This window comes from Dioscorea cayenensis, chromosome 7 (genome assembly GCF_009730915.1).
Source record: "Dioscorea cayenensis subsp. rotundata cultivar TDr96_F1 chromosome 7, TDr96_F1_v2_PseudoChromosome.rev07_lg8_w22 25.fasta, whole genome shotgun sequence".
NCBI classification, from domain to species: Eukaryota; Viridiplantae; Streptophyta; class Magnoliopsida; order Dioscoreales; family Dioscoreaceae; genus Dioscorea; species Dioscorea cayenensis.
In genome coordinates, this window is record NC_052477.1 from 7,844,509 (window position 1) to 7,851,742 (window position 7,234).

At 43.6% G+C, this 7,234-nt stretch overlaps 1 non-coding gene across 1 annotated transcript; it reads right to left on the reverse strand.

Annotated features, from left to right (window-relative positions):
* Positions 1-3,775: 3,775 nt before the first annotated feature.
* Positions 3,776-3,882, reverse strand: LOC120266099. The gene has a single exon (XR_005537943.1). It is a non-coding gene; the product is annotated as a small nucleolar RNA R71 (small nucleolar RNA).
* Between the last annotated feature and the right edge of the window lie 3,352 nt (positions 3,883-7,234).

Here is a 7,234-nt window from a genome sequence, read left to right on the forward strand (position 1 = left end):
TTCCTGTATTTTGGGTCCCAGTGTAGGGGCACCCTATTATACTTTATTGTTAAGTGTGTCTTCTTCTTTTTAGTAAGATTGTGATAGCATGTTATGCTGATCCTTTCTATGACTCATATTCGGGCAATAAGGGGCCCTCTCCTTATTGCAGTGGAGATTGCTAGGTACTCGGATAGGCTCGGGAAGTAAGATCATCCCATTGGAATGAAGAAGTAGGTTACCTGGTAGACCTTCCATGCACCACAAGGAAAAAGGAACCCACTATCAACTTAAAGGTATGCCTCTAATTCCTCTTTCTTTTTCTTCTTAGACTAACATTCAGATAGAAAAATTTTGTTGTGCATTTGGCATTGTCATTGAGGTTTTCCAAGACCATAAAATGCATTGTCTAAATAAAATTAGGGCCTCTAAAGCTAATAATGCCTGTAGAACTATTGATAATGTAGAGACCTCCAAGAAGGTCCACCACAAAGATATAACTTCTTGAGTGTGAAAACTCTATCATGGAATGTTAGAGGTCTAGGAAGACTAGACAAGTAGTTCATAGTTAAGAATTTTCTAGGATCAAGCTGCTTTGATATTTATCACTCTTCCTATAAAGAAAATGAACACTTGCGCCCAAGATTATCACTTTGGAAATCATGAAAGTGCCAGCATCTCTAGCAATAAGCTGATGCTTAACTTTGATGACACCATCACGTCACATAATATCAATAATTTGATGGAAGCTTAATTCTACTTTTCATCTTGAGTGGCTGATAAGTTTATACATATTTTAGCACATCTTTAATGTACATTGAGCATGACTTTATTCATATATTTTCACTAATATCATGTATTTTGTGTTCTTTTATACAATCAAGGTGTGTGAAGGAGATTTATCAAAAAAAGAAACAAACAAAGATAGGGGTGTGGAGTATTTTCTTAAGTATTTCTGCAAGCCACAAGAGCAAACACATGGGCTAGGACATATACATTCGCGTTTGTGCCAACTTTTGGGAATTCTAAAGCCATTTGATGCATTAGAAGGCACAAGGGTAGATATACATACGTGTACCAGCCCTTGCATGATTTTCAAAAGCTATTTCACCTGTATGAATCACCAGGAAGCCACATACCCTTCCACCTATTCGTCTGGCCTCACATAGGTAGCTACACAAGGCCACTGCAGCAAATTACTGTAGCACCCAATGGAATAGTACATGAACATCCTCAAGACTGTGTAGAGCTTATAAGTGCTTGTACGATATGAATGCGAAGCATTCATTCCTTATGTTGAGTATTACTTTTCTCAGGTTTTTACACTAATATGTGTGTTTTTATGTTACTTTCGTGCAGGTAGGGTTATGAGGCCGAGTATGAAGGAAAGAAGCCAATCTGGATCACAATGCACCAATTTTTGAGGAAATCTTGCTAAGGTTCAAACGCGAAGACATAGGTCAGATGTGAGATGCTAGAGTGTGTGCCAACCTCCTCGTATTCGAGTTTTGCACATCCATTTGCAGGGGCACAAAGGCAGTCACACTCGAGCATTCTGACTTATGCTTATAGAACAAGAGCTCCACCAACTTGCCTATCATTGAAGAAGCAAGTGATCCACGATGTGAACGTGTGCCTGTTTGCGTTACTCCGATGAAAGCATGGATTCGGGAAGCTATTCAGGCTGGATACTGTAGCAGAGCACTGTAGCAACACGGTAGCAAGTATTGTAGTAGCACTGTTCACAGCCGGCAGAGAAAATAGGATTTCAGAGAATCCACACGGGCGTGTGGAAATTATCAACGCCCGTGTGGAAATTCCGCACGGGCTCGTGAAGCATCCACGCCCGTGTAGTCACCCGATTCCAGCCCTATTTAAAGCCGAATCAGAATCGATTTTACTGTTTTTTTCTCCATCTTTTCCCCAACTTGAGAGAGGGCTTCGGCTAGGGTTTTAAGGGGTATTGGCCAAGGTTTTGTAGAGGTTCTACGGCTCCGACATCATCATTCCTTAGGAAGAAGGTTGGTAGGGGAGCTTCCGTCGAGGCGTATCCTATACCGGATGAGGGAATCCTTGGACGACGAGTAGAGGACTTTCCACAAGACCATCGACACGAATATCAAGCGGGTTTCTTTATGGATTCATTGCTTTTACATTCTATTTCTTTGATTGTACTGAGCTCCATGGAGAGCTAAACCCCTAGTGGGTACTTGGGTATTTGTGAACCCTAGGATGTATTCGTTTCATTGAATCTCTTTATTATGCTTCCAATTAATTGATGTTTATTGTGAGTTCCAACCTTGAATGCTTGATTGTATGAACATTTCCCCTAGAGTGACACTAGGGTTGAGAGTTCTTGTTGGTAACCTTGTGAGTGAGTGACACACCACGAGCGTTAGACAAAGCCAGGTTGGAGATGATTGAGAGGGTGAGTCGAGAGGTACAGGAGCGTCCCCTTTCCCTTCCGATATGATAGATTCTACCTCCGTTCCTCGAGTTCTTTGCGGCCATAATACAGTGAATGGTCTAAGGGTTGAACTTCCGCTGGGGCTTAGTTGCGCATGCAACGGAGTGAAGTGTTGAGGTGATCTTAGTATCTAGGGCTTAATCGTAGTTAGGGACCTTCCACCTATTTCAAAGGGTTAGGTCTATAATTAGGAAGAGATTTATCATTTGGAATCCCTAGAGCTCAATGCAACTCTATGCGAGTGCGAGGTTGAGAGGTTATCCAATCTCTCCTCCAGGACATGTATAGAGTTAGGCATAGTTGACCTTAGATTTGGGACTATGTAATTAAGGATTTCCACGACTCACCATTGCATTGATTAGGAAGCATAATAGAGGGTTCTTGCACTTGAAACAATTATCCTAGGTGGAGTATTATCTGGGTACCCCATCTTTACCGATTGCCTTACTCCCTTCTTTACTTTTGCTCTCTTACTTGTTGTTTTTATTGTTGAGAATTGAATCATTGTCACACTTATCATCATTGATCTTTCACATAGCTAAGAATCGAATTAAGTGTTTTTATTCCCTATTCCCTGTGGATTTGATACCCGCTCATCCGTGATTATTACTTTGACAAACCTGTGCACTTGTGGGATATACGCAAGAGGGTCTTGTTATGTTTTTGGCGCCGTTGCGAGGGAATATGCGTTTAGAGATACTTTGCACTTTGTTTTCTTAGCTATTTCACCATACATTCTATTTCCTATCTTCTGATTCTATGATTGTTCTGATTTCTTTTTCCTTCTTTTTGGGTGCAGCTCCAGGTTATGACCCGAGGGAATTCCTCAACATTGATTGAAGGAGATTCTGAGCTTGAACGTACACTTAGAAGAAAAGGGAAAGAGCCTGTACAAGAACAGTCCAGTCCAGCTGATTTGGAAGTAGAAGAATCTGAAATCATGGCAGAACAGAATGAATAACAGCGAACATTATCCGATTATACCAGACCTTCAGTATTGGGGACACAGTCTAGCATTGTGCGCCCCTGATTATAGCTCAGAACTTCGAGCTAAAGCCGACATTCATCCACATATTGCAACAATCCGATCAATTCAATAGTTTGGCCGATGAGGATCCAAACAGTCACATAGAGATCTTTCTCGAGGTGTGTGATATGCTGAAGATAAATGGGGTGACGGATGATGCCATCAAATTGAGAGCCTTCCCATTTACCCTAAAGGAGAGAGCAAAATAGTGGCTACACTCATTACCTAGAGCGTCAATTACCACGTGGGAAGAGATGGTGGAAGCCTTTCTAGCTCGTTATTTTCCTCCCAAAAAATCAGCAAAGATTAGGAACGAGATCTCATCCTTTGTTCAGTTGGAATTGGAGACTCTATTCGAGACATGGGAAAGGTTCAAGGAGCTCCTGAGAAAGTGCCCGCAACACGGATTCCCGGAGTGGATGATTGTTCAAACCTTCTACAATGGTTTGAACTCGAGTACAAGGCAACTCTTAGATGCAGCAGTAGGAGGTACCTTAGGTACAAAGACCCCCGATGAGGCCCATTTGTTCAAAAAAGAAATGGGGTTAAATAGGTACTAATGGAATGCTAGGGAGAAGAAAAAGGTGGCCGGTCTCCATGAGATAGATGCGGTAACTTCATTGGCGGCCCAAGTGGAAAATTTGAGTAAGAAGTTAGATCTTCTAACTTCAAATAGAGTGGCAGCCGTGACTAATTGCACGGGGTGTGGTGGAGGACATGCTCCCTCCGATTGCCCGATCTCTATTGGTGATGTTTCTTCAGTGGAGAATGTTGATTTTGTAGGTAATGGCATGAGACCTCAAGGAAACCCATATAGCAATACCTACAATCTGGGTTGGAAGAATCATCCCAATTTCTCATGGAGTAATCAAGGTCCACAAAAGGCCGTGGGGCCACCGGGTTTCCAACAACAACAACAAGCCCCTTAGGTGGAAAACAGAGTCTCAGGTTTGGAAACCCGAATGAGTGTCCTAGAGAAGCACTTGACTAGATTTGGAGATGACAAGCTCACATACCGCGTTGCTGAAGCCATGCGGCATTCTCTTGATTTTGATGATACTTTATATTTTCTAGACACTACTGATGAGATTGTTGATGAATACATGCAGGAGATGTTCAATCTGGACCCGTATGAAGGTTTGTTCTACCAAGAGAAGGATTATGAAGAAGTAATAATGCTTGGTTCAATAGAAGAAGTACCATCTACCAGGGGATCTTGAATAAAGTGCTCCGGAAAATGAAAAGGGCTAGCAGCCGCTACCGGAAACACTCCAAGGTTGTTGGAGATGTACGTGAACCCTAGAAGTTTGACGTATCATTGTTAGGTGGTCCAAAGCCCGATAATACACCCTCTACTGTCAAGAGACTTTGCACATCATGCTTTGAAGCCATGGGTAACAGGGCAACTTTCATCCATGAACCCCCGTGAGGTAAGACAAGGTACGTTAACCTTAGTGATGTTAAACAAGCGCTTCTTGGGAGGCCACCCAAGTGTTTACTATTTTCTTATTTTTAGTTAGGGTGTTTGCATGAATAAATTGTTAAGTGTTGGTGTATTGATTTTTATGATGCTTGTGCTGCGATTTTATTGTGGGTTTTTAAAGTCATTGTGTGTTTTCAAGTGGAATTGGTGAAGTATGGTCATTTGAGCTCTATTTCATGTTTTCCACTGGTAAAATTTGCATAATAGAGCAGGCTCTGAGTGTGTAAACATGTTCAGAAATTTTCTGTCGAGCCTACAGATTCTTTCTAAGTCATCCACAGACAACACACGGGCGTGTGAAATTTCCGCACGCACGTGGAGCTGCACTGTGAGCTCAGCCAGAGAAGGCACAGGGGCGTGCGGCTGCCCCTGTGAATGACCATGCAACTGTCACACGCCCGTGGGTAATTTCCGCACGGGCGTGTGAATTCCTATAGAGTTGGGTGGATTATCCCGAGAGCACATAGGGACGTGGACTCGCCCTTTTTGGTGATCTTGTGAACTACGCACGGGCGTTGGTAATTTCCACACGCCCGTGTAAAACTCTGCAGACGAGTTCTCTCCATCCCGAGAAGACACAGGGGCGTGTGGCTGCCACTGTGAGATGGACATGTAAATGTCCACGCCCGTGCGGAATTTCCGCGCGGGCGTGTGGAACACTTGGTATTCTTCTCGGATGTTCAGAGAAGCCACAGGGGTGTGCGGCTGCCCTGTGGGTCGGGCGCACGGATGCGGGTATTTTCCGCACAACGTTGTGAGATCGTTCAAAGTTAGTGAAAGTTTTTTCCCAAGAGTGCCAAGGGGCATGCACCAGCCCCTGTGAAGCTCTCCTATAGGGCGCACGGACGTGGGTAATTACCGTACGCTGTGTGGATGCACAGAACATCAAGGGTCGCGAGTTCTTTTTAAAAAGAAGATTAGTTTCTCTCCCTCTTCACAACCTCTATTCGTCTGGAAACACTATCACATCATTCTCCGATTTCATAGCGCTAATTTGGTAGAATTTCTGCCAAGGTTTTCCGGCCGGTTCTTCAATTTCTTATCCCATCTCATCTGTAAGCCCTATTCATCATTTTCTTTGCCAATTTATGGTTTCCATCGATTAATCTGGTTAATAATGCTTCGTTTCTTCAATTAGAAAGATGATTGATGTTTAGAATGAAGTTAGAAGTATTTTTAAGTTGTATTTTTGGATTTTTAAAGTGCAACCGTGCGGTTTTCACGCCCCGTGGATCTACACGGGCGTGCGGAAATTCCACACGACCTTGTGGATTTCTGCAACATTATTTTATCAACTTGTTTGATTGATTTCGTTTCAAATTTTATAGATTATGGCACCTTGTTCGAAGAACCAAGCTGATAAGAGGCCGCGTGAGTCATCCCCTGAGATTGAGGGCATGAGGTTTGCTATTCCAGAGCATCAGGTTCGTTATGAGCGCTTGTCTAGACTTCGGTTCAGACAGACTCGATTCCTGGACACGACTATACTGCAAGATCTACAGCAGGGAGATGAATTCGCTGATGAGGTAGAGGATCTCATTTCAGTAGGTGGTTGGCGGCAGTTATTGACGATTAGAGAGCTAGCCATCCGAGAGTTTGCACTGAAGGTGCTATCATCATTCGAGTTTGACAGATCATATGCAAGCTTCGACAGTTTGAACTCCATTCAGTTCAGAGTATTTGGACACCACCATAGTTTGAGCGTTACTCAGTTTTCAGTACTACTTGGCTTGTATGAGGAGGCATTCACAGATACGGAAGAGTACACTCAGTTACCGATTGATTATCATGGAATCTTGACCCCGCAGAGAGCTTACAGAGTGCTACGTGGTCAGGGTCAGTACGAGCCGGGGGTGTCCAAGGCCACATGCCTTTCCTGACCTGCATATAGATATTTACATGCCATCATGAGTAGGTCAGTGAATGGGCGTGGTGATAGCACTGGTGTTCTGAGCCGTCAGGAACTACTGTATTTATACTCGATGATGCAGCGCGTACCGATTCACTTAGGGCACATCATGGCAGAGTACATCAGACATCAGGAACACTATGCTAGACTGGGAGTGATCTTCTCGGGCCCTACATTACGAGATTAGTGCTGGGCATGGGTCTCTTGGATTTGATTCGTGGTGCCGAGAAAACGAGTATACCTTCTCCCCTGAGTCTAGAGACGATGAGATTGATGGGTATGATCCGCAGGGTTCGGACAGGGGTTTTTGCTTTAGTGCTAGCAGCTCCAGAGATAGCCGAGGATGAGGGTGATGAAGTTGGGGCATCT